The following is a 24,807-nucleotide window of genomic DNA, read 5'->3' as shown; positions in this document are numbered from 1 at the left end:
GCGTGATGACTCCACAGACTCAACTCAGCTGGAGAAAGATGAATTAAAAGCCTTCGTGTCTCAGAAGTAAACACATTGCGTGTCTACTTGGACCCATTCCGTTTTCTAATTCAGTGCACCCGCCATCCTGCCCACATTCACCATGCCTGCAGCCTTGGAAGGATGCATCCAACAGGCCAAGAGAGACTCTGGGGCTGCTCCAGTGCCCATCAGAAATATCCCCCAACCTAGCTGTTCTGTGCCAGTGCCCCCTGGTTTCGATGTTCTTGACTAACTTGCTTTCTTCCATATTTTAGCATCTGAAATTCATCATTTCAGCTCAGTCTCAAGTCTCTTCTCTTTCATATGGGATTGATTCTTCTGTTCTGAACTATGTCCTACTGTTTCTTTATGCTTTCCTTTCCCTGGGCTCTTCTTCGTGCCCACATTTTCATCGCCCAAATAGATACCTTCCGATTGAGGGGGCATTGCAAAGGGAGAAGACCCACTGGCCTTTGAATGCCCCCATTTGAAAGCTTCTGAAAGCTTCATTACAGAAAATGTAATAAAAACTCAGCTTTTCCCAAATTGATTTAGTTGCAGCTCAAGGGCCAACCCTTGACCAGGGCACCCTTTCACAAGGCTTTGATTCTGCCTGCAATTGAATTACTCAGGCAAGGCTGAATGCCCGCGGCTGGGGCTGGGCTCTGGCACTCCAGTGCAAATGGGCCAGCTGGGAAACCACTGAGCTGCTTTTGAAATTTGCAATATTCTCTCATAATAGCTGACATGAGCATGGGGAGAACAGCCGCTCACCTCTCTAGGAAATCAAGCTTTTACCACAGAAGATACTGTTAGGGGCACTTTTGAACCTGTTTGAGAAAACTTTTCTCATTTAGAAATATCACCTATGACTTTTAGGTCATACTTTTAGGGATAAATGATATTTGATGTCTCGGTCGCCACTTTTGATCCCTCAGTCCACAATTAGCTTTGCTTCCTCTGACGAGGTGTTTTAATGTGTAGCCCTCTTTAAAACTTCAGTGCTTCAACAGAGAGTGGAAATCACAGATTTTACTTACCCAACTCTGCAGATTGGAACCCATTGGGACCTTCCTAATACCCATTGTCTATGTTCTTCTGTATACCCCAGTGCAGGGGGTGGAGCACACAGTGGGCAAGAGGTTTTCTTTGGGAAGAATCTCTTTTTCATTCTTTTAAATCCCAACCCACTAATTGCAGGATGGGACACCTTTGCATATGTCACATCTGTCCCTAATTTACTAGAAGTTCTAGGGAGGTGGGGACAATCTCATGGTCATCTTTACAGCTTCCTCAGCCGTGTCTGGCTCTTTTTGTTCCTTGTAAACATTCCCTTTACCAACAGTACCTCAAATGGGTTTGTAGAATGTCAGACCCAACTGCACTACTAAATGACATCAAAATGTTCTTAAAAAGTGGGTTTCAAGTAAATTAAATTTTTGCATTAAGATTCAGAAAGCACTTTCCTCACCACAAACCTATGAGGGTTATTCCCTTTTTACTGATGAGGAAACTGAACCTCAGAGAAGTAAGCAACTTGCCCAAATTTCAGGGCTAATAAAGCTCAGCCCTGAGATGGAAACCTACTGCTGTCTGAGACCAGAGCCAGCACTGTTTCCAATCAATATGTTGTATCCCCCAAATACTAAAAATACTAAAAATTCCCCAAAATACTAAAGCTGGGGTTTCTGATCCTTAGCCATCTGGTTAATAAGGGGGTTTAGCAAGAGCACAGAGTGGTATCTTATCAATATTATTAATCACTCCAGTAAGCACCTCAGTAGGAATGAAGCTCCAATGCTGCTCAGATATACAGCAAGTTTGGTTCAGAATCTTTATTGACATGACTATAGCCAATCAATTTGTCTGGTGAACTGAATTTGATTGGAGAATTACATCTGTAGGTATGTCTTTAATCTATTCTGCATAGATTTCTATCTGTCTTTGTTGTCTTTCCTCATAAAATGCAAAAGAACTTTGAAAGGAGGGATGGTTTCCTTCTATTTCTTCTTATCCTGAGCAGCTTACAGGGCTAGGTACATAATGGGTGGTTAATAAGTGTCTGTTGGTGTAAATCAGGCCTGAATTGTGACATATGAAATATAATTGTAGTAGACCAGAGAATCCAGAAATCATTTCTGGAAGAGGCTTTTGAGCCACATATCCACCAAGGACAGCTCGCTTTGCTCAGAGTTCTAAGGAAAGCATTAATATCAATGATCATCTCAAAATCTTTCAGCAGCATCATGGATACTTTCTCTGATGATGTAATTGCCAGTACCTAACACGGGGCCTGGAATATACATCAGTTACATAAGCTGGTTAATTGATTGATAAACAACCAAATATGCATACCTGCCTATCTTATGTGAAGGGGGAGGAAGGAAGGGAAGGAAAGCAGGAGGAAAAGAAAGAAGGCAAAAAGGAAAGAAGGAAGAAAGGAACGGTGAGAGAGAAGAAAGAAGATCAGGGGAGAGAGAGGAAAGAAGGAAGGGATTAGGGGAAAAAGGAATGAGAGAATGAGAGAAGGAAGAAAAGAAGAAATAAAGAAAAGAGGAAAGGGAGGGAGGGAGGAAGTGATAAGTAAAATTTACTCATGAACCAAATGTCATATGAGGTCCAAGATGGAAAAATAATTTTGGTCATTTAGCAAAAAAAAAAAAAAAAAAAAAAAACAACCCTGCGATTTCATTATTAAAATCAAAAATGAAATCTGCATATGTATTCTGAGATCATCTCCTCTCACATCTTCTATATCGCCAAAGCAAATTAGACACTGAACTTAGAAGAGCCACTTGTCTCTTTCATTAGGAGCAGAATTAAAAAATGCATTTATGGATTATTAAATAAACCAAGAAAGAAAAAAAGCTCTCTCTTCACTAAGTAAACATTAATTAGCTTTTCATAAAATCATTGAGTCTAAAAGACAAGATCTCGAGGGATTTCATCAGGACATGGAGGGGAAAGATCCAAGTGAATCTGCTGGGGAATGTTCATGCTTCATTGCTAGTCCCAAACGATAGCTTTCTGAGCCAGTCTCTCAGGTTTTTTTTTTTTTTTAACTCTTTCTATAATAATCAAAGATTTCTAAGTGATGATAGGGTTAATGTTAAAAATGAAGAAGTTCTTCTAAATGACCACATGATTTATATATCATATAACACATTTTAAGTTAAAAATGTGGTCATAGAATCTGATTTTGAACTGGAAGGTGCCTTGGAGTCCTTCTAGGACAAATCACTTATTTAACTTTGGAGAAGCTGAAGACTCAAGAATTTGGTTACTTTTGCAAGATCAAATGGGTAGTAGGCATCAGAGGTAAAATTTAAACCTAAGATCTCCAACTCCAAATCCATCCTCGTTACTACAGGGCCATGACATGGTGCTTTGTTCAAGGAATATGCTTTCCCAAATTACTCTAAAGCACTCACAAATCTGTCTTTGTTTATCCTTTTCCTAGAGTGAAAGCTTGGGAATACCTAACTATGTTTCTTTCAAATTGAATGACAACATTAGCTCACACTTTACAAAAAGAAAACCAGCTGGACAAGAATTTCATGGTGACTCTTAAAACCGAGCCTATTTTTTGCATCCAAAGGGGAGTGTGATAAGGACCAGGACTCCATTCACTCTCATGCTGATGAGCCCAGGAAGGGAGCCTCATTGAATGGATTTGAAATGTCATCAATTTTACCTTTAGGGATTTCTCAGAGCAAAAGTGACTCAACATTAAAATATCATCATGGTTCATTTGTTGAGCCCCCAAGCCCAGTACTGTGTACATGTAGGTCTTTGTGTCAATTCAACTGGTCACCTACTCCTTACTTACTTACTCCTTGTCAATTCAACTTTTGGATGTGCTGTCTTTAGGCTCAGTAGTCTTATAAACATATAAGTTATGTCTATGCGTAACCAATGAACAAACATTTATTAAGTGACTACTGTATTCCACATGTAGTGTTAGGCAATGGGGTTATAAAAGCTAAAGACAATCAGACCCTGCATATAAGAAGCTTGCACTCTATTAGAGATCACACGCGCGCGCGCGCGCACACACACACACACACACACACACACACACACATATATATATGTTTTTGTAAGCTATGTGCTAAATGGATACAAGGTAAGGAGTGGTATTGGGAGAAAGTAAGGGCTGGGAGGAAGCAATAGTAACTGTGGAATCTGGAAAAGTCTGAAATAAGAGATAATGCTTAAGTTGAGTCTTGAAGGAAATGTAAGACTGATGAAAAGATGGAGATGAGGAAGGAGTGGATTCTGGGCAGAAGGAAGAGTCAATGGCACAGATAAAGGAGATATAGTAATTATGTGTGAGAAACAATTATGGACAGACTGGTCCACACAATATGTATGAAAGGAGGCTAGGAATATAGAAAAGAGCCCAGTTGTGAAATGCTTTAAAAGAGTTGTTTTCTCCAAGAAAATACTGGTAATAGGGAGCCAGTAGAGTTTGCTAAGTACAAGAGTAACATAGAACATACAAACTCTCAGAATCTTGGAGCAGAAGAGGACTTTTGATACTATCTTGTAAGGGCTGAAACTCTTGAGTTAAAGCACTGAGGTAGGACAACGGAGCACTTAAAGGCTAATTACTGATTGGACAATACTCTATTAGAATATGCTTGGGAAATGACCCTTCCCACTATCCCGGGCTGGCCCAATCGTGTGGTGTATACAGAGAATTGTAGGAGGGACTGGGGGGTGGAGTAAGAATAGCCAGGGTCACTTCTGGGTAGGAGACAAAGAGGTGAGATCCTGCATCCATCCCCTTGACTTCTACTGCTAAAGACCAAGAATAAAGACTTTTGCTTATCCTGACTCGGGCTTATTCTAAGGTATCCAGGGTGCTAATGTGGTCATCACACTATCTGGTCCCACCAATACCTGAATGGAAATTTCTTCCCCCTCCATGCCCACCGCCCCCCTATGATTTCTACATGTTTTCTTTAAGCCAATTCTGAAAGAGCTCTAAGGAGGGAAATCCAATCTTATTAGTAGCTGAAGTTTACAAGTATATAGTACACACATTGAAGATGGAAGCTACTTTTTTATTTATTTTTATTTTTTTATTAATTTTATAATTATAAAAATTTTTGACAGTATATATGCATGAATAATTTTTTATAACATTATCCCTTGTATTCATTTTTCCAGATTTTCCCCTCCCTCCCTCTACTCCCTCCCCTGGATGACAGGCAATCCCATATATTTTACATGTGTTACAGTATAACCTAGATACAGATTATGTGTATAAATCCCATTTTCTTGTTGCACGTTAAGTATTAGATTCCAAAGGTATACGTAACCTGGATAGATAGACAGTAGTGCTAACAATTTACATTCACTTCCCAGTGTTCTTTCTCTGGGTGTAGTTGTTTCTGTCCATCATCAATCAACTGGAAGTAAGTTGTGGAAGCTACTTTTGAGGCACCCTAAAGCAGCTAGGTAGCATAAGGGAGAGAGTGCTGGAGATGGAGTTAGTAAGATCTGAGTTCAAATACTGCCTCAGATACTAATCACACTGTATGCCTAACTTTTCTTGTTTCCTAACTCAAAGGTTGCTTGAAGGATAGATAAGTTAGCCAGTAAGCATCTTTTGAAGCCATAGAGTACTATAGAAAAGCTAGCACTTCATATTTGCTAAATTAATATCAATAGAGTCTAAATTCCTCATGTTGTAGTTGAGGAAAAGAAGCTGCAGAAAAAGAGGGCATCCTGTGGAAAGTCACAAGGAGACAGTCTGGAATAGTAGGTCAAGAGCTGATCTCTGAGCTAAGAAGACCAGGATTCAAGTCCTACTTTTAATGCCTATTTGACTCTGGGCAAGTCAAGTCATTTAACCATCTCTCAATGCCCTAGAAAAGAAGCAGGATGAGAAGCTAGCTCTGGGGTGAGAAGACATAGGATCCCTGTTTTAACTGTTTCTTATCAATACATCCTTTGTCAGATCATTGAGACTCGCCTCTTCCTCCATAGAATGTTGTTACTGTATACTTGGTTCCGGAGGTTCATTACAGCTTTTAATTGATGATTCCAATGGTAGATTCACCGAGAATTTTCTTCCCCAGAATCTGGGCAGGTCAGCAGTGAAGACTGCACTGTCCTCATTTTTGTAATGAAAAAACAGAGACTCAGGAATATAACTGTGGATACGCACATGGACCACATAATGATGATGGTTGTGATGATGGAGCAATAGTGATGATTCACCATTTTGGATTTCGTTGCATGCGCTTATGGAAGTTTTAGCCCTAACTACAAGCAAATGATTTCCTTTGAAAAGGTTTAATGCAAAGTCTAACTAATTCATTCAGGTATAGGAGTCCAACAGAAGTCTACATGTGCCTTGAACAAGGAAAATAAAGATGTACCATGTTGGGTTTACCCAAGCTCATTTCATGCACAGAATCTTATCCAGCCAGCAATGAGGATGAAATAGTCTCAGAATAGAACCTGAATTTTCAGCTGTTTATTTGGCTTCTTTCTGGGAGCAATTAGAATTTCCCAGAATCTCCACAGTCCAATTTTCAGCCTTTGTTTGGACTTGCCACAGGTCTGCTGGCCTAATGGGCACTTTCAGGAGTTGTGATGAAATATATAGGATGGAGATCAGGGAGGTTACAAGTACTTAGATGGCTTGTTACAGTTTTACACTCTAATGAGGCCCTGGCTACAGAGCCAACATAAAAGCCCATTTTCACCTAGAAATTTACTGGCATTCGAATAAAAGAGCCAAATGGGGCAATTTTTTTTTTAAATTCCAAAATTAATTACAAAAAGGAAAGCATGATATTATGACCTATACCTGGGGTAATTTCTGAGTTTGTAGTCATACCTAATGTTAAGTTTGAAATCTGAGAGGAAATTAATACTTATGACAAAATAGAAATTTTGAATATTATTGCCATTCTTTCCTACTCATTCTCTGTGTTCCAGTTAATTTTATGCCATATAATGTGAGGTTGAAGTCTCTATTTGGTTCCGAAGTTTGCTATGATTCCACATCATAAATGTTCCATCAATGAGTCTCGAATCCTTGCCAAATGGACAATTGAAGGGATTAGGGATATTTAAGGTTAGAAAAAGAAGAGAAGATGGAGAGGAGATGTAACTGCTGTCTTCAACTATCTAAAGGGCTGATATGCAGAAGAGGAGTTAGATAGTCTTTTCTTGGTCCCAAAGAAAAGAAACAGGAACCATGAATGGAACACAAAAAATAGCATGGGATGTCTAGAAAAAGTTCCTTATATTAAAAGCTGACCAGAAATGGAATGGATTGCACCAGCAGGCAAGATGATGAGTCCCCTCTCAATGGAGGTCTTCAGGCAAGGGCTGGAGGAGTACTTCTCAGGAACGCTGGGAAAAGAAACTTGTTAAATTGTCGCAGGAGATGCTCTCCAAGGTCCTTTCCAATTTTGTGTTTTTATAAGGCTCATTCTTTGATTTGGTGAAGAGCTACGTAATGCTTTTGGAAAGATATAACGAATAGTCTGCATTTGCCACAGGATTGTGTTTAGTGTGTATCCCTTCGGGGCTTTGAGAGAATTACTTTCCTGGTTTATTCAATCCTTCATTTAAAATGAGATGTTGTACTTACCTTGGAATTCCTCACTTGGAAGATTTTTCCTGATTCTCCCAATTAGTCGTGTTTTCTCCTTATTGAAATGACTTTTCTTCCTCTTTGTAGTTTCTATATCTTCTGCCTCTTATACCCTCCCAGCAGGATGTAAGCTCATTGAAGGAAAAATGAGGTCGTTTTTCTGTGTCCTGAACATCTTGAAGAGTGTGTATTGCATATATATAGCACGAACTAAATGTACATCTGTTGAATTTCACTTTGCTAGCAAGCATATTCTAGGTAGGATTATAGAATGACTAAAGAGTTGATAAGTAGGGTCAAGTTTTACTTCTAACTTAGAATTAGCAAGTCATTATATCGCTTAGTTCTCTAGACAACTCTCTAAAACTCTAAATTCAAGAAAAAGTACCAACCTGCACTCATGATCAGTGACCAGAGAGATGGACTTGGAATTAGGAATCCCTGATTTTAACTCTTGCTTCAGTCATTTGACTAGTCTCTCTGACCCTGGCAAGTCACTAAACCACTCTCAATTTCCTCAACTATAAAATGATAATAGCAACAAACTAATGAATTTTGTGAGGATCAAATCAAAGAGTATCAACAAAGTACTTTACATATCATAAATCACATTAATGTATTACTGTTGTTGTCATTGATTTTTCTCACCTGGGAATTCCCATGCCCATGAATCCCCATGTGGCCTGGCCCAGTCCCCATTCTAAGCTAAAAGACAAAAGTGGAAATCATGGCAATATTTTTTCTGTATTTTTTTTTATCATTAATTGACTTGGCAAGAAGGAACGGGTGAAGGTTTAGAACATACGTGGAAAGAAGAGATCTTGGAGATCATCTGATTCAATTAATCCCCTTTTTTATAGATGAGAAAATTGAGGTTCAGGAAAGGGAAATTACTGGCAGAAAGTCACATGGGTAATGAAGTAATAGAGTTGGAATCTTTGAAAATTGGAAAATTAAATTTCTGGTATATACTAGAGGTCATCTCAGCTTACATTAAGGTCAAGTGTTTTACTTAAACTTGAAAGTAGTTGAAACCATGGGACAATTATTTATTGAGGGAAAAAAGTCCATTTGCCCAAACCTTAATGGTAGAAGTATATATTTTAAAAATAATTACATGGTACATGAAAAAAGAGAAGTGGGTCAGAGAGGGGAGGAGAGAGAGAAGAGAGAGAGAGAGAGAGAGAGAGAGAGAGAGAGAGAGAGAGAGAGAGAGAGAGAGAGAGAGAGAGAGAGAGAGAAGAGAGAGAGAGAGAGAGAGAGAGAGAGAGAGAGAGAGAGAGAGAGAGATTGAGAGAGACAAAGACAGAGATTTATATCACATATCCACCAATGAATTATAACTTCCAAAGAACAGGAGCCATGAACATTTAATTTTTTAAATCTCCTCCCTTCCCTGCCTCCTATACAATGGACTAAAGCCAAATAATTTACCAGTATAAAATTTGAGATTCCTCAAAGTTCCTTAGGACCAAAGGTTTACAGCTGTTTCATAACTTGCCTGGAATCACACAGCTTCTAAGTTTCAAGTGGGGAAGCCAAAAAGGAGTCAGGTCACTGTGAAATCACTGATACCACCTTGCCTGTGATTCATAGTAACTTGGAGGATTAGGAATACATTTAAATAATGCATATTAAGTCCCTTATTAACCTGAAATACTATTTAAAGATGTCATTATTGTCTTCTTCTTTTCTTCTTCCTTTTTCTGTTCTTCTTCTTCTTCATCTTTTCTTCTTCTTCTTCTTCCTCTTCTTCCTCTTCTTCCTCTTCTTCATATTTTCTTCTTCTTCCTCTTCTTCCTCTTCTTCCTCTTCTCCCTCTTCTTCCTCTTCTCCCTCTTCTTCTTCTTCTTCCTCTTCTTCTTCCTCTTCTTCTTCTTCTTCTTCTTCTTCTTCTTCTTCTTCTTCTTCTTCTTCTTCTTCTTCTTCTTCTTCTTCTTCTTCTTCTTCTTCTTCTTCTTCTTCTTCTTCTTCTTCTTCTTCTTCTTCCTCTTCTTCCTCTTCTCCCTCTTCTCTCTCTTCTCCCTCTTCTCCCTCTTCTCCCTCTTCTCCCTCTTCTCCCTCTTCTTCCTCTTCTTCCTCTTCTTCCTCTTCTTCTTCCTCTTCTTCTTCCTCTTCTTCTTCCTCTTCTTCTTCCTCTTCTTCTTCTTCTTCTTCTTCTTCTTCTTCTTCTTCTTCTTCTTCTTCTTCTTCTTCTTCTTCTTCTTCTTCTTCTTCTTCTTCTTCTTCTTCTTCTTCTTCTTCTTCTTCTTCTTCTTCTTCTTCTTCTTCTTCTTCTTCTTCTTCTTCTTCTTCTTCTTCATCATCTTCTTCTTCATGTGGTTCTGAAGGGAGGGAGGGCAGAGACCTAACTCTTCTCCCATGAAAGATGGAATGAGGAACGGAAAGAAATCAGCACTTATTAAGCACCTGTTATGCACCAAGCATTGTGCTAAGCACTTTACAAGCATCTTCTTGTTCAGTCTTTAGAACAAATCTAGGAAATAGGGGTTAGAGATAGTTGTGGAAACTGAGGCTTCCAGAGGTGAAGTGTCAGTGGCTGAATCTTGCTGACCTCAGGTTCAGCACTCTTTATACTATACCTTTTAGCTGCTATGAGGCAAAGGTGAACTAAGTATAGTCTAAAAACAGAAAGATTCTTTTCCCCTCGGTGTTCAAGAATGTTTCCTTTTCAAGAAAAGAATAAGCCTGAATCCTCTGCTGCTTTTATAGGCAGATAAATGCAATGGTTTGCCTAAAGCAGGAAAGGGAAGGTCAGTGGTCCAGGCAGAGCACTCCTGACTGCCAACAGAGACCCCGTTCCTTTCTTACTACAGATAGTGAAGCGAGAGGGCTTGATGAAAGAAAGCAATTTCATTTTATGAAGCCTTTCACTTTACATTGCAGTCCCTTCAGACTTTTTTTTTAGTCAACTGAACCACGGCAGGAAATTGATAATAATATGCAGTCCAGAGTGATTCGGATTCATAGCAAGATTGTAAATTTCTGAGTGACTACATCGAGTGAGAAACAAAGACTGATCACATGGTTCCCATGAATTTGGTGTTTCATGTCTAGAAACTAGCAAAGCAGTTAAACATAAACAACTATTACCGAGAAATGCCAGCAACCAGTCAGAGAGCATCAAGGCAATTAGATCCAAATGCAGGTAACCACGTGTGGCAAGTACTTATCAGCTCCAGTATTATCTCTACTTTCCACTTAGAATAGAGCTTTTAAGACCGTCTTCCCTAAAGTCATTTTGGTAATATTCAGATCGCACTAGATGCGAGAGAAAATAAGTTTTTTTGGAAACACATTAAGATTTGCAATATTTAGTCAATTTTATTTTCTCACCAGTAGACTCTTTTGGTCTGTGAAGGACGAGAAATAGCCCTGAGAGGATATCTGTGGGTACATACTGATCAAAATCAAATCTTAATATTACCTTCCTTCTTTTCCTTTCAGCTTCCTCCTCCATTGATATTTAAACAATCTAAGCAGCTTCTTTTAAACTTCAATAATAGTCCAAATGCCTCCCGCTTTTCTGCATGATATTTCAAGATGATTCCATCCCATTGTCTCAACCCCAAAGCAACAAATTTTTAAAATATAGTAACTTCATCATTTGGAGATTAAGGGAAAGTAGTTATGGGAGGGAGGATAAGTTTTAAAACATTATCTTAGATCTAATAAAATCATCTTGATGTATATCTTGCCACTGAAATCCTTTAGCTCTTGAGGGGAAAGTGAGGCAGGTGACAGCCTGCACAGCCTTCCCTCACTTAAATCATGCATGTCATGGCATCCCCTCAATGATATTATGGTCCTCTTCGAGAGTGAAAGATAAACAACAACAGCAGCTACGTAGGTCGAATCTATGTGCCCTGCTTGTGATTTCTTTCTAAAACATTTCATTCATTTCTTTCTTCTGTCCAGGTGGCCTGCTGTCTACTCCAATGATACTGTCACCTCTGTGTCTTACTCTGTTGCTCTCCATCCAAGAGTTTCCTATCTGTCTTGATTGTATTTTTTCTCCTGGTCACTAGGAAGAGTATTTCTACATAGTAGAGGGTACAATATTTCACAGATTCTCCCAGCCCAACTTTCTATCAATTTATTTAAAATTTCCTCATACTTTTTCTAACATATACTACCTGATGGACACCAGGATGTGAATGAAAAAGGATAACCTGATTCTAAAACATCTCCGACTCTTCACTTTAAAAATGAAGATAATAATAGCAGTTGCCTTACAGGACTGTTTTAAGAATTAAATTATATATTTAACATGTATTGGACTACCTGCCATCTAAGGGAGGGGATGGGAGAAGGAGCGGAAAAGTTGAAACAGAAGGTTTTGCAAGGGTCGGTGTTGAAAATTCACCCATGAATATGTTTTGTATATAAAAAGCTACAATAATAAAAATAAATTTAAAAAGAATTAAATGATAGAAGAAATGGAATATAATTCCCCAACCTTAAGGCCTGGAGTAAATGTTATTTTTTATATATGATTATGATGACAGTGACTTAAAAACAGTATATTAACATATTTACTTGCTTACTACAATGATCATTCAACAGTGAGGATCATATATTTAAATTCTAGAGTGGTTCCTTCCCCTCCTCTATAACAATAATGTGTCTGAGACAAAATTTAAATCTAGATCTTCTTGAATTCAAGTCAGTATCAGAGATAAAAAAGGAAAATATCCTACAAAAATATTTATAGCAGCTCTTTTTGTTGTTGTTTTTGTTATTGTTTTATGGCAGAAAAAGAAAAGTAAAGGAATATCCATCAAGTGGGAAATGGCTGAACAAATTGTGCTTTATGGATGTAGCAATACTATTATGCTATAAGAAAAGAAGAAAAAAAGGAGATTTCAAAGAAACATGGAAAGATTTGCATGAACTGATGGAGAATGAAATGAGTAGACCGAGGAGAACAGTTATACAAAAAGAATGATCTTATTAAAACAAACAGCTCTGATCAAGACAGTGGTGATCCATCATCCCAGAGAGCCAGAGTCCCAATAATGAAGGGTGCTTCCTACCTCCTGACAGAGAGGTATTGTCACAGAGGAGGCAAAATGTGATGTACATTTATGGACACAACCATTGGGATATTTTGTTTTGATTGACTGTATAGATAATAAGGGTTTTGTTTTTATTTTAATTATTTTCCCAGTGGGATAAGTGGCAGGAGAGAGAAAGTATGAATTTCTGTCAATTAAAAATAATAAAGACAAGGCATCTAGGTGGTGCAGTGGATAGAACGCTAGCCCTGAAGTCAGGAGGACCTGAGTTCAAATCAGGTCTCAGACACTTAACATGCCCTAGTTGTGTGAGCTTGGGCAAGTCACTTAACCCCAATTGCCTCAGCATACAAAATAAATAAATAAATAAATAATGAGAAAAATTTTAAATGTCCAGATATTTTTAGGATTAAAGAATAGGACAAGAACTGCAATTTAGAAATGAGTTTCAATTAAATTCAACAAACATTTTATTAAGCTCTTATCATGTCCCTGGCACTGTGTCAAACATTGGAAATACAAAATCAATCAATCTGTCAATGAGTATTTATTATTAATTTACTGTATTAATTATCCTTCCAGGAAGCTTATCTTCCATTGGGAAATAAGAAAAGGTGATAAGGCAATCCAGGGCATAATAAAAATGTACCATATTAAATAAATGCAAATATATATATATATAATTCAAGTATGATTTTGAAAAAAATTAGTAATAAACAAAAGATTATATATAGATGTTTTTCAGTAGGAAGGGCCTGGGATCTTTATATTAAATATTTTAAATTTCTGTTCTTTATCTTTGTCTAAGATTTCATCACTATGAAGAACTCCTAGACAGGAAAGTCTTTGGGTTGTCTGGGAGAACTGATCGTTTAAGTGACTTGTCCCTGGTCATATATGTTTCAATGATGGCACTTGAAGTCAGGTCTTTCTGGCACCAAGATTACTTTACCACAAGTTTAGGGAATATATTCTAAGTTTAAAAAAAAAGTATTCTAATTAATATTGTACTTTATCTGCAGTTTCAGTTTGAGGCCTTTTATGTAATCATCAGCCTGAACAAAAGTCATCCATGTATTGTTCAGGACAAGTGACTCCAGTGGATGTATTCATGAGTTAACTATGGTCAGCCTATTAGGACAAGTACCATCCCTACCAAGATCTCAAGAGCACAGGATAATTCTGTCCTTCCAATCGCATACCACCATCACCACTGAAATTTCTAAATCATTAATGAAATTGTTCTTCCTTGTGTTCCCTTCCAGAGTCATGCATTCATCCACTTATTTATTTAGATTTTGGGAGACTGAAAGAGGAGATTCTTTGCCCCAATTTCTTCCCATACTTAATCACTGAATGGTTGTTGCTTCAGTCAAACTGAGACCCGTTGAAAACCTTAGCTTGAAAAGTCAGGTCTTCCATTCCATCCAGGGCCAGTTCCAGTGATCTCAATCTACATCTTGCCACTGGATCCAAATGGTTCTCCAGATGAAAGTGAGGCAGCTGACCTTGCCCGGCCCTCTCTCATTCAAACCCAATTCACCTTCTTAATGTCATGGTCCTCCTTGAGAATGAAGGACAAATAATAATACTTTTTTGCTTGTTTTAGACTATTTAATAATGATAAAAGATGATGTAGAGTGAGGGACAATAAAGAAAGGAGAGAGGGGGCAGCTAGATGGCGCAGTGCATAGAGCACCAGCCCTGAATTCAGGAGGACCCGAGTTCAAATCTGGTCTCAGATAGTTAACACTTCCTAGCTGTGTGACCCTGGGCAAGTCACTTAACCCCAGCCTCAGGAAAAAAAAAGAAAAGAAAGGAGAAAGAGAGAGAGAGAGAGAGAGAGAGAGAGAGAGAGAGAGAGAGAAGAGAGAGAGAGAGAGAAAGATTAAAGATAATATATAGCTAGCTCTGATCCCAAATTCTTAATATCTTATACTTTTCCATCTCTCTAAATGATAACAAAAGACTCAGTCACCACTTGCAAGCCTCTCAAGTCTTTTTAGCACATAATAGAAGATAATTTACTCTTCATCCATATGATTGGAGCAGATTTTAAATTATCCATTTAACCTGAGTTTGTAATTAAAATTATGTGGGCATTTAGAACATTATTCTCCAAATGTACTCTGTGGGAGTCTTCTAATCTATACTCATGGATTCCAGGTGCACAACAGTACAAAATGAGGAAAGGGAGGGAAATCCATCCTGTGTAGGGGATAAAGCCTGAAATGGCCATTCAGCCACTAGCTTGGGGATAAGAGCAGGAGATCTATCTAGAAAATTATGTAATTTTTAGTGACCTCAAGAATGCAGAACGCTCTCTCTGCCATTCTATCAAGTGAAGGCTTTTTTTTAAATTTGGTTGTTGAGTCGGTTCCTAAGGACCAAAGAGACTAGTCTGAAAAATCTGTTTTTAGTGAAATAGTTTAGAAGAGAGGAGTTTGGGGAGGAAATATCCCTGGATGTGCACACAGATGAGTTATCACTGGGGGAAGGGAAAGGTTGGAGATGGGGGCACTTTAGAAGTGGTAAAAGCTTTCAGAGTTGAGGAATTGCTTAAAGGCTTAATTTGGGATTCCTGGTTAGAGGTGCTCTACCCACAGGAAAGAAATCTTCTTGAGTTCCTTCAATGAGCAGGCTGGTTTTTACCCAATCACAAAATCAGAGAGTTAAGACACTCAGCAGCCATGTAACTCAGTCTGTATATGGCACAAATCCCAATGATAACATATCCAAAAGTGATTTTCTATCGCTTAAAGACCTCCAAAGAGGGAACCAGCCACCTCTCCATTTTGTGAGAAAGGAAGCCGGATTTGGGCCATTGTAATTACCTCCTAATTGAGTCACTTGCCTCAAGTCTGCCTCACCTTGAACCTACCTTCATCACATCTGCCAAAGTGATATTTGTAAACAGATTTTTGACTGTGACCTTCCCTTGCTCAAGAATCATCATTAATTCCCTGTAAAATCAAACACAAATTCCTCTATTTGACATGGAAAACCATTAATAAATGTGGATCTGCTGTGTTGTTCAGTCTTTTGAGTCACATTTGACTCTTTTTGTGTCCCTTTTGGTCCATTTTTTGGCAAAAATACTAAAGTGGTTGGCCATTTTATTCCATTTCATTTTACAGATGAGGAAACTGAGGCAAATAGGGTTAAGTGACTTGTCTGTTTTAGGCCAGAATTTGACCTCACTAAAAATGGTTCTACCTTAATTTTATAGTTTAATGTATATATTATTCTCTTTTATATAGAGAAAACTTGGATATATCCCTTAACCTCTTTGAGTCTCAGGTTGCTGGTGTGGTAAGGGAGGTAATTGGATAATTTTTGACCATTTAATTTGGATCTTTAGCACCTGCTATTGAGGCTTGTTCATTGAAGTACTTGATAGAGATTTGTTGATTTCAGTTGGACTCCAAATCCAATGGTTCTGAATGAATACTAGACTTGGAAGTCAGCAGAGATCTGGTCTTAAATCTCACTAGTTGGAAGACTCCAGGCAAATCAGAGCCTCTTTGAGCTCTAAATCAAAGAATTTCCTACAAAGCTAGAACTTTAGGCAACTCATTCCCCTTGACTGGTGTTTCAGTATGTTTATATTAAAAATGAAGGGAAGAGTGGGCTAAATGATGTCGCCAATCCCTACCAGTTCTAAATCTATGATCCTATTATCTATAAAATGGAGATGTTAATAATATCTGCAGTACCTACCTCCTAAGGTGGCTGTGAGACTAGAATGAGATAATGTATGTAAAACACTCAATAAATCCCACAATCCTATATAAATGCCAGCTATTATTATTCTCCTTAACACATAGTTTTGCCTTACATAAACTAACAGCTGAGCTAATTCAAAAAAAATGACCTCTGAAGGAGGATGTATAATTGCTTGGAGTCAAAAGCAGAGCTAATCATATGTTTTTTTAAACTCTGGCAAAAATGCTATTTAATAGTCTTCTACATCTCCATGATTCATGAACATCATATTTATGCATATTCATGAAAGAAATTGCTAAAAAGAATACGTTGTCACTTTTTTCCCCTTTTTGATGTAGGCAGAACAGTTTCAGAAATGACACCTAAGCCATCTGTTCCCTCTGAAAAATTAAATGCTGGATTCCATGGGCCAGACATAATTCTGTGTCCAGAGGGCTCAAATCCCAACCCTAATTCCTCTATGTATTTTCCCTGTGGAGGGAGGACACAGGTTGCCTAGAGAAGAACAAAGAAGGGAGGGAGGGAGGAAAGAAGGAAAGGAGAGAAAGAGGGAGACAGGGAGGGAGACAGGGAGACAGAGAGGAAGGAAGGAAGGAAGGAAGGAAGGAAGGAAGGAAGGAAGGAAGGAAGGAAGGAAGGAAGGAAGGAAGGAAGGAAGGAAGGAAGGAAGGAAGGAAGGAAGGAAGGAAGGAAGGAAGGAAGGAAGGAAGGAAGGAAGGGAGGGAGGGAGGGAGGGAGGGAGGGAAGGGAATGAGGGAAGGGAAAGGAAGTAAAGTGGGAAAGAAGGAAGGAGGAAGGAAGCACAGAAATGAGTAAAGGAGGAGAGGATGAAGGAAGAGGAATGAAAAAAAACAATTATGTAAGAGGCACACAAAGGACTGAGACTTGGAAGATTTGGATTTGAATCTTGAATTTTTTTACTGGCTGAATGACTTTGGGGGCGGATAACATGATTCCTAAATTTCCTTATGAGTCTATGAAGAGATATATGGAGTCCAATCTGTACCTGAAGAAAAGCATCAATATAATATCCTTGAGAAGTATACACCTTCCTATGCTTTAAAGCTTTTTTGATTTCATAATAACAATTTGAAATTTTGATGGAAGAACTAGCCAATATAGAGACCTTTGCATCAACATTGTTGAAATAATTTCTTTATTGGAGACATTGGCTTACTTCTTTTAATGAAAACATGGAGAGGTAGCATGCCCTAATGAATAGACTTCTTACTTCAGAATTGATTTAACTGCTCTGGGTTTTTTTCCTCATCTGTGGATGGAAGAAGGTTGATCTTTTTAGATACTCCCAATTCCAACTCGATAAATCTATGAGATTATGACTTGGATTCAGATCCTGCATAAGACTCTAGTTATACGTCCATGGACAATTTAGTAAACCTCTCAATGCTTTGTTTTTCTCCTATGTAAAGCTGGGATGATAATTCTTTTCCGACCAAATAAGGGCTGTTCTGAAGATGGTAGATGCAATCTTTAAGTTGTTTTATAAATGAGAGTTTTCATTATAGCAATATGCATATATATATATATATATATATATATATATATATATATATATATGCTTTCCTATGAATATATACATATACGTACACTTATACACGGGGAATACAAGATAATAGAAGCTGATAACAGTGACCCCAAGTTTGTCGTGCACAACTCCATAAAGGAGTTGCAATTTGTTAGCTATCTTCTATCCATTCTCATTCCCATTTGCTACCTTCATTCCACCCTGTCCCAGATCCTGTCCTTCTATGGTGCCCTCTGGAAATCCTGATTTATAAATTTATTATTTCCTTTCAATTTAGACCTGCTTTTTCCTTCTCCTAGCCCACCCCATAACACAGTATCAGAAGCCTCCCTCCTCCTGAATTTCTTTCTAGCCTTTGACACTATTGCTCACACTTTCTCCTTGATATTTTTTTTCTTTCTAGTTTTTCTATATATTACTCTCTCCTGATTCTCCTCCTCCCTCATTCCTTCTTTGTCTCTTTCATTGACTCCCCCTCTAGTTCATACCCTCTAACTATATTTGTCTCATAGGGTTCTTTCCTGGGCCCTCTTCTTTTCTATATTACTTCACTTGGTGATCTGACCAACTCCCGTGGATTTATTGACTATTGACCATATCTCAATGCTGATGATTCTCAGGTTTACCTTTCCTGCCCCATCCTCTCAGCTGAACTCCAGCCTCACATCTACAACTGCCTTCCAGTCTTCTCAAAACTGGATGCTCAGTGGACATCTGAAGCTCAATATGCTCAAAGCCGAACTCATTTTGTATGTCCCTAAACCCTCTCTCCCGCCGACTTTTCCTATTACTGCAGAGGTCATCCCCATCCCCCCAGTCTCTCAGGCTTACAAGTTAGGAATGAACTGGATTCCTCAGCATCTCTCACTGTCTCCATATCTAATGTGTTGTCGAGGTTTTCACTTTTACAGCATCTCTCAAATTCGTTCCCTTGTCTTATAGGATACTCCAACCTCTCCACTACCGGTCCTCATGAGCTCACTCCTGTGTTATTGCAATAGCTTGCTGGTGGGTCTGCCCACCCTAATCCATCCCTGGTTCAGTCACTAAAGTCACTTCCCTAAGCACCAGTGTAATCACATCACCTCCTCCACTCAACAAACTCCTTTTGGCCCTAGGATTAAATACAAAATATTTTGTCTGGAAAATGAATGGATGCCCATCAATTGGAGAATGTTTGGGTAAATTATGGTATATGAATGTTATAGAATATTATTGTTCTGTAAGAAAGTATTTTAGAGTTGTCTTAATTTGCATTTCTCTTATCAGTAGTCATTTGGAGCAACTTTTGATATAACTAGAAATAGTTTCAATTTCTTTGTCTGAATATTATCTATTTTCTTATAAATTTGAGCCAATTCTTATATATTTTACAAATGAGGCCTTTATCAAAACCATTGAATATAAGTTTTCCAGCTTTATTGCTTCCCTTCTAATATTTTCTGCATTAGTTTTTGTTTGTACAAAAACTTTTTAACAATATAATCAAAATTATCTATTTTGTGATCGATAATTATCTCTAGTTTTGATTTGCTCACACATTTCTTTTTCCTCTACAGGTCTGAGAGGGTAAATATCCTATGTTCTTCTAACTTAATTATAATTTCATTCTTTATGTCTAGATCATGAACCCATTTTGACCTTATCTTGATAGATGGTGATAAGTGTGGGTCAATGCCTAGTTTCTACCATACGAGTTTTAGATTTTCCTAGCAGTTTTTGTCAAATAGTGAATTCTTATCCCAAAAGCTGGGATCTTTGGGTATGTCAAACACTAGATTGCTATAGTTATTGATTATTTTGTCCTGTGAACATAACCTATTCCGCTGATCAACTAGTCTGTTTCTTAGCCAGTACCAAATGGTTTTTATGACCATTGCGTTATAATATAGTTTTAGATCTGGTACAGTTAGGTCCCCTTTGTTTACTTTTTTTTTCATTAGTTCCCTTGAATTCTTGGCTTTTTGTTCTTCCAGATGAATTTTTCCAGGTCAGTAAAATAGTTTCTTGGGAGTTTGATTAGTATAGCACTAAATAGATTAATTTAGGTAGTATTGTCATCTTTATTATATTCACTCAGCCTATCCAAGAGCACTTGATATTTTTTTCCAGTTGCTTAGATCTGACTTTATTTGTGTGGAAAATGTTTTGTAGTTTTGCTCATATAGTTCCTGACTTTCCATTTGCAGATAAATTCCCAAGTATTTTATACTGCTGACAGTTATTTTAAACGATAGTTCTCTTTGTATCTCTTGCTGTTGGATTTTGTTAATAATGTATAAAAATCCTGATGATTTATATGGATTTATTTTGTATCCTGCAACTTTGCCAAAGTTGTGGATTGTTTCTAATAGCTTTTTAATAGATTCTCTAGAGTTCTCTAAGTATAGTATCACATCATCTGCAGAGAGTGATAATTTGATTTCCTCATTACCTACTCTAATTCCTTTAATCTTTTTTTCTTCTCTTATTGCCAAAGCTAACATTTCTAATATAATATTGAATAATAATGGTGATAGTAGGAAACCTTGTTTCATCCCTGATCTTACTTATCTTTCTCCCCATTGCATATGATGTTTGTTGATTATTTTAAATAGATGCTACTGCATCTATTTTTTTTTTAGGAAAAGCCCATTTATTCCTATACTATCTAGTATTTTTAATAGGAATGTGTGTTGAATTTTTATCAAATGCTTTTTCTGTATCTATTGAGATAATCCTATTATTTTTGTTAATCTGGTTATTGATATAGTTAATTATGTTAATAGTTTTGCTAATATTGAACCAGTCCTTCATTCCTAGTATAAATCTATTTGGTCATGGTATATTATCCTGGGGATTATTTTCTGTAATCTCTTTGCTAATATTTTATTTAAGATTTTTGCATCAATATTCATTAGGGGAATTGTTCTATAATTTTCTTTCTCTGTTTTTGTCCTACCTGGTTTAGGTATCAGTACCATGTCTGTGTCACAAAAGGAATTTGGTAGGACTCCTTCAATGCCTATTTTTTCAAATACTTTATATAGTATTATAAATAATTGTTCTTTAACTATTTGGTAGAATTTACATGTAAAGCCATCTGGTCGTGAGGGTTTTTACTTAGGGAGTTTATTAATAGCTTGTTTTATTTCTTTTTCTGAATTTAGAATATTTAAGTAATGTATTTCCTCCTTTGTTAATCTGGGCAATCTATATTTTTCTAGGTATTCCTCCATTTCACTTAGATTATCAAATTTATTGGCATAAAGTTGGGCAAAGTAATTCCTAATTATTGCTCTAATTTCTTCTTCATTGATGGAAAGTTCTCCCTTTTCATTTTCAAGACTAACAAGCTGATTTTCTTCTTTCCTTTTTCTAATCAAATTTACTAAAGGTTTGTCTATTTTGTTTTTTTTTTTCATAAAACCAACTCTTAGTTTTATTTATTAATTAAATATTTTTTTACTTTTAATTTTATTAATCTCTCCATTTATTTTTAGAATTTCATGTTTGGAATTTGATTAAGGGTTTTAAATTTGGTATTTTTCTAGTTTTTTTAGTTGCTATTTCATCCATTTATTCATTAGGATGAAATTATTTAGTTTCCAATTACTTTTGGGGTTATTTTCCCCTGGCTTTTTAATTGAATGTAATTTTTAGTGCATAGTAATCTGAAAAAAGTGCATTTACTATTTCTGCCTTTCTGCATTTGATTTTTAGGTCTTTATATCCTAATTTTTGCACATTTTTTGGTATGAACTGCTGCTAAGAAAGCATATTCCTCTGTGTCTCCATTCAATTTTCTCCAAAGATCTATATACCTAACTTTTCTAGTATTCTATTTACCTCCTTAACTTCTTTCTTATTTATTTTGCAGTTTGATTTAGCTAGTTCTGAGAGAGCAAGGTTGAAATCTCCCACTATTATAGTTTCTTTTTGCATCTCTCTTACTTCTCCTCTAGGAATTCCCATGGTATACCAGCATACATATTTAATATTTATATTGCTTCATTATCTATAGTACCCTTTATCAAGATATAGTTTCCTTCCTCATCTCTTAATTACATTGATTTTTGCTTTTGCTTGATTTGAGATCAATATTGCTACCCCTGCTTTTTTGACTTCACTGGAAGCATAATAGATTCTGCTCTAACCTTTTACCTTTACCCTATATGTATCATTCTACTTTAAATGTGTTTGTTGAAAAAAATATTGTATGATTCTGGCTTTTAATCCAGTCTGCTATCCACCTCTGCTTTATGGGAAAGTTCACCTCATTCACATTTGGTTAAAACTACTAATTCTGTATTTCCTGACATCGTATTATCCTCAGATTATACTTTTTGCTTTCCTTTTCCCCTTTCCCTCCTCTCCAGTATTTAACTTATGAGCACCACTTGCCTCAAGCAACCCTCCTCCTTTAGAGTCTCTCCCCCTTTCTTATACCTTTTCACTACTATTTCTGTTTTCCCTTCAATTTAGCCTACCCCCTTCTCTTTTTGCCTTTCCCCTTCCACTTTTCAATAAGCTGAGAGATGTTTCTCTGTAAACCAAATATGTCTAATATTTTCTCTTTGAACCAAATCTGATGAGAATAAGATTCACACAATGCTCATCTGCACCACTCTGTGGAGTCTACACACTGCCCATGTGCTGGCATCTGTGTTTGGACTGCATACGACTGGCCACTTCTCTCTGTGTGTGACCAAAACAGATCTTTTCTGATGATCTTCAAAATTATCTTCTGTTGGTAATTTGTTGCACTCCCAATATTTGTTGACTCTGATGTTCCAGAACTAATTCAGAGGCTGGATTTAGTAATTATCTGAGAGTCATGGGAGAAGATCAGAAGAAGCGTGTGCCCTCTCCACCATCTTGGCTCCCGCCCACTTTTTCCATCTTACTCCCCAACACATCCTCTTTGTTCTATTGACCTTTACTTTTTCCCAAAAGAGCCATTTCATCTCTCAGCTCTGAGCATCCTCTCTGGCCTTCCCTCATGCATGAAATGCTCTTGCTATTCCACTTCAACTGCTGATCTCCCTGGCTTCCTTTAAATCCCAGACCCTCTTATTCCCAGTGCCTCCCCTCTGTTCATTATTTTGTATTTCTCCTGCACAGATCTTCCTTGCTATCTCTGTGTGATGTACCCCCCAGAAGATTGTGATCTCTTTGAGGGAAGATTGTCTTTTGTCTCTTTTTTTAATCCCAGCACTTAGCACATTCCCTAGCATATAATGGGTGCTTATTAAATGTATGATGATGATGATGATGATGATAGTAGTGGTGGTGATGTTGATGGCCATTCTTTCCAGGCCTGATTGTACTTTTTCTTATAGTCCATGATTCACTTCTATTAGTCTAGAAATCAGAATACTTTTTGATCTCTAGTGCTACTTCCAGTTGGGTTCTCTAGATCATCACTCAATCAAAAAATATATATATTTTTCATTTGATTTTATGAATGTGTATATATATATGTATACATACATACATGTGTGTCATGCATAAAATCTTTCTCTTTGTCATAAAATATATTTTGAGATTCACAGGATGTTTTCCATTTTATATCCCAATTTATCATCCAATCCATATCCTACTGGCCATTAAATAACAACAATCTGTCTCCTTTCTCAGCAAACTCAATGCCTGGCTGTCAATCTCCTCCATTACAACAAATGAATTTCAAAATGCATATCCCTTAAATACTTAAACTTCCCAATTTTAAGTTTCCTCCATTTTCAGGACCTATTCCTTCCCATTCAACTACAACTCACTCACTCCCCCCAACAACAAATACGAAAGGTCATCTTCTTGGTCTTTCCATCATCCACACAAGTTGTGATTATTGTCATTGTTGTTAGTCACTCAGTTTGTGATTTCATGGATCACAGCACTCCAGGCCCTTGTGTTCTGTTCTGTCTCTCAAATGCTGTTCAAGTTCACGTTCATGGTCACCTACGTATATTATGTTCAAGGACTCCCAAATCATTTTAATTATTAGCAATTTTGAATTTTCTTCTCTTTTTATACCTTCCTACTCCCAAACGCATTCTTTGTTCTCACCATGACGTCTAGTAACTCTACCCCTAAACAACTTCCTAGTTCATCATCCTTGCTCTGACTACTGTTTATACTAATACTAATCATGTATGGTGACTCAGTTCAACTGTATCCTGTCTTCTAACTGCTCCTTGTCTTGCTGATGCCTTAATTTAATCCTTGAATCCCACCATCACCCTCTTCCACTTCTTCTTTTTTCCTATTAAAGGAAATGGTCAAGCAACCTTCTCACCCTTATTTCTCACAACAGCAATACAGTTCTAATGTTCTATAATATATTTTTACTTTGGCAATTAATAGATCATTGGTAACATATGTGTAAATGGGCACATATGTATATGTATACACATTTGAAACTTATTTAAAGTATAAGATCTATTTCTTCATCAGTGTAGCTCCCTCATCACCTAGAAGTATGCCTTGCTCCTAGTATGTACATTGAATGGTTGACAAATTAACATAATTCCTGTTTGAATGAATGATGAGTGAGTGAATGAATATATTAAGTGAATCTGTGAATAAGTCATAATATTCTAGTGTGTTACTTTTCTTAGAACCTTGTGCATTTCTCCAATAAGTTGTTGGGAAGAAAAATACTTATTCTGAAAGCAAAGAATTTCTAATGTCATAAGGCTGAGTTTTGTCTCATTGGGTGTGGAAGCTAGGGGTAGGAGGGAGCTAGGCTTTAACCAAAGCCCCTTAAGTGAGTATCTTTGACACTTCAATCTATTCTGATAAACTGTAATTTAAAAAAAAAAATCTTTGAAAAATAGAGTTTCCACCTTCCAACTCCTTCTATGCTTCATAAGAATGAGACATGTTGAAATTTT

At 37.1% G+C, this 24,807-nt stretch overlaps 1 protein-coding gene across 1 annotated transcript in view; it reads left to right on the top strand.

Moving 5' to 3' along the window:
* The window catches only part of NEGR1 (neuronal growth regulator 1), a 1,167,619-nt gene that overhangs the window by 969,732 nt on the left and 173,080 nt on the right, over positions 1 to 24,807 (top strand). The gene's annotated exons all lie outside the window — the stretch shown is intronic.

The sequence above is a fragment of the Sminthopsis crassicaudata genome, chromosome 4 (genome assembly GCF_048593235.1).
Source record: "Sminthopsis crassicaudata isolate SCR6 chromosome 4, ASM4859323v1, whole genome shotgun sequence".
Lineage (NCBI taxonomy): Eukaryota > Metazoa > Chordata > Mammalia > Dasyuromorphia > Dasyuridae > Sminthopsis > Sminthopsis crassicaudata.
This window is presented reverse-complemented; position numbering and strand designations above follow the sequence as displayed.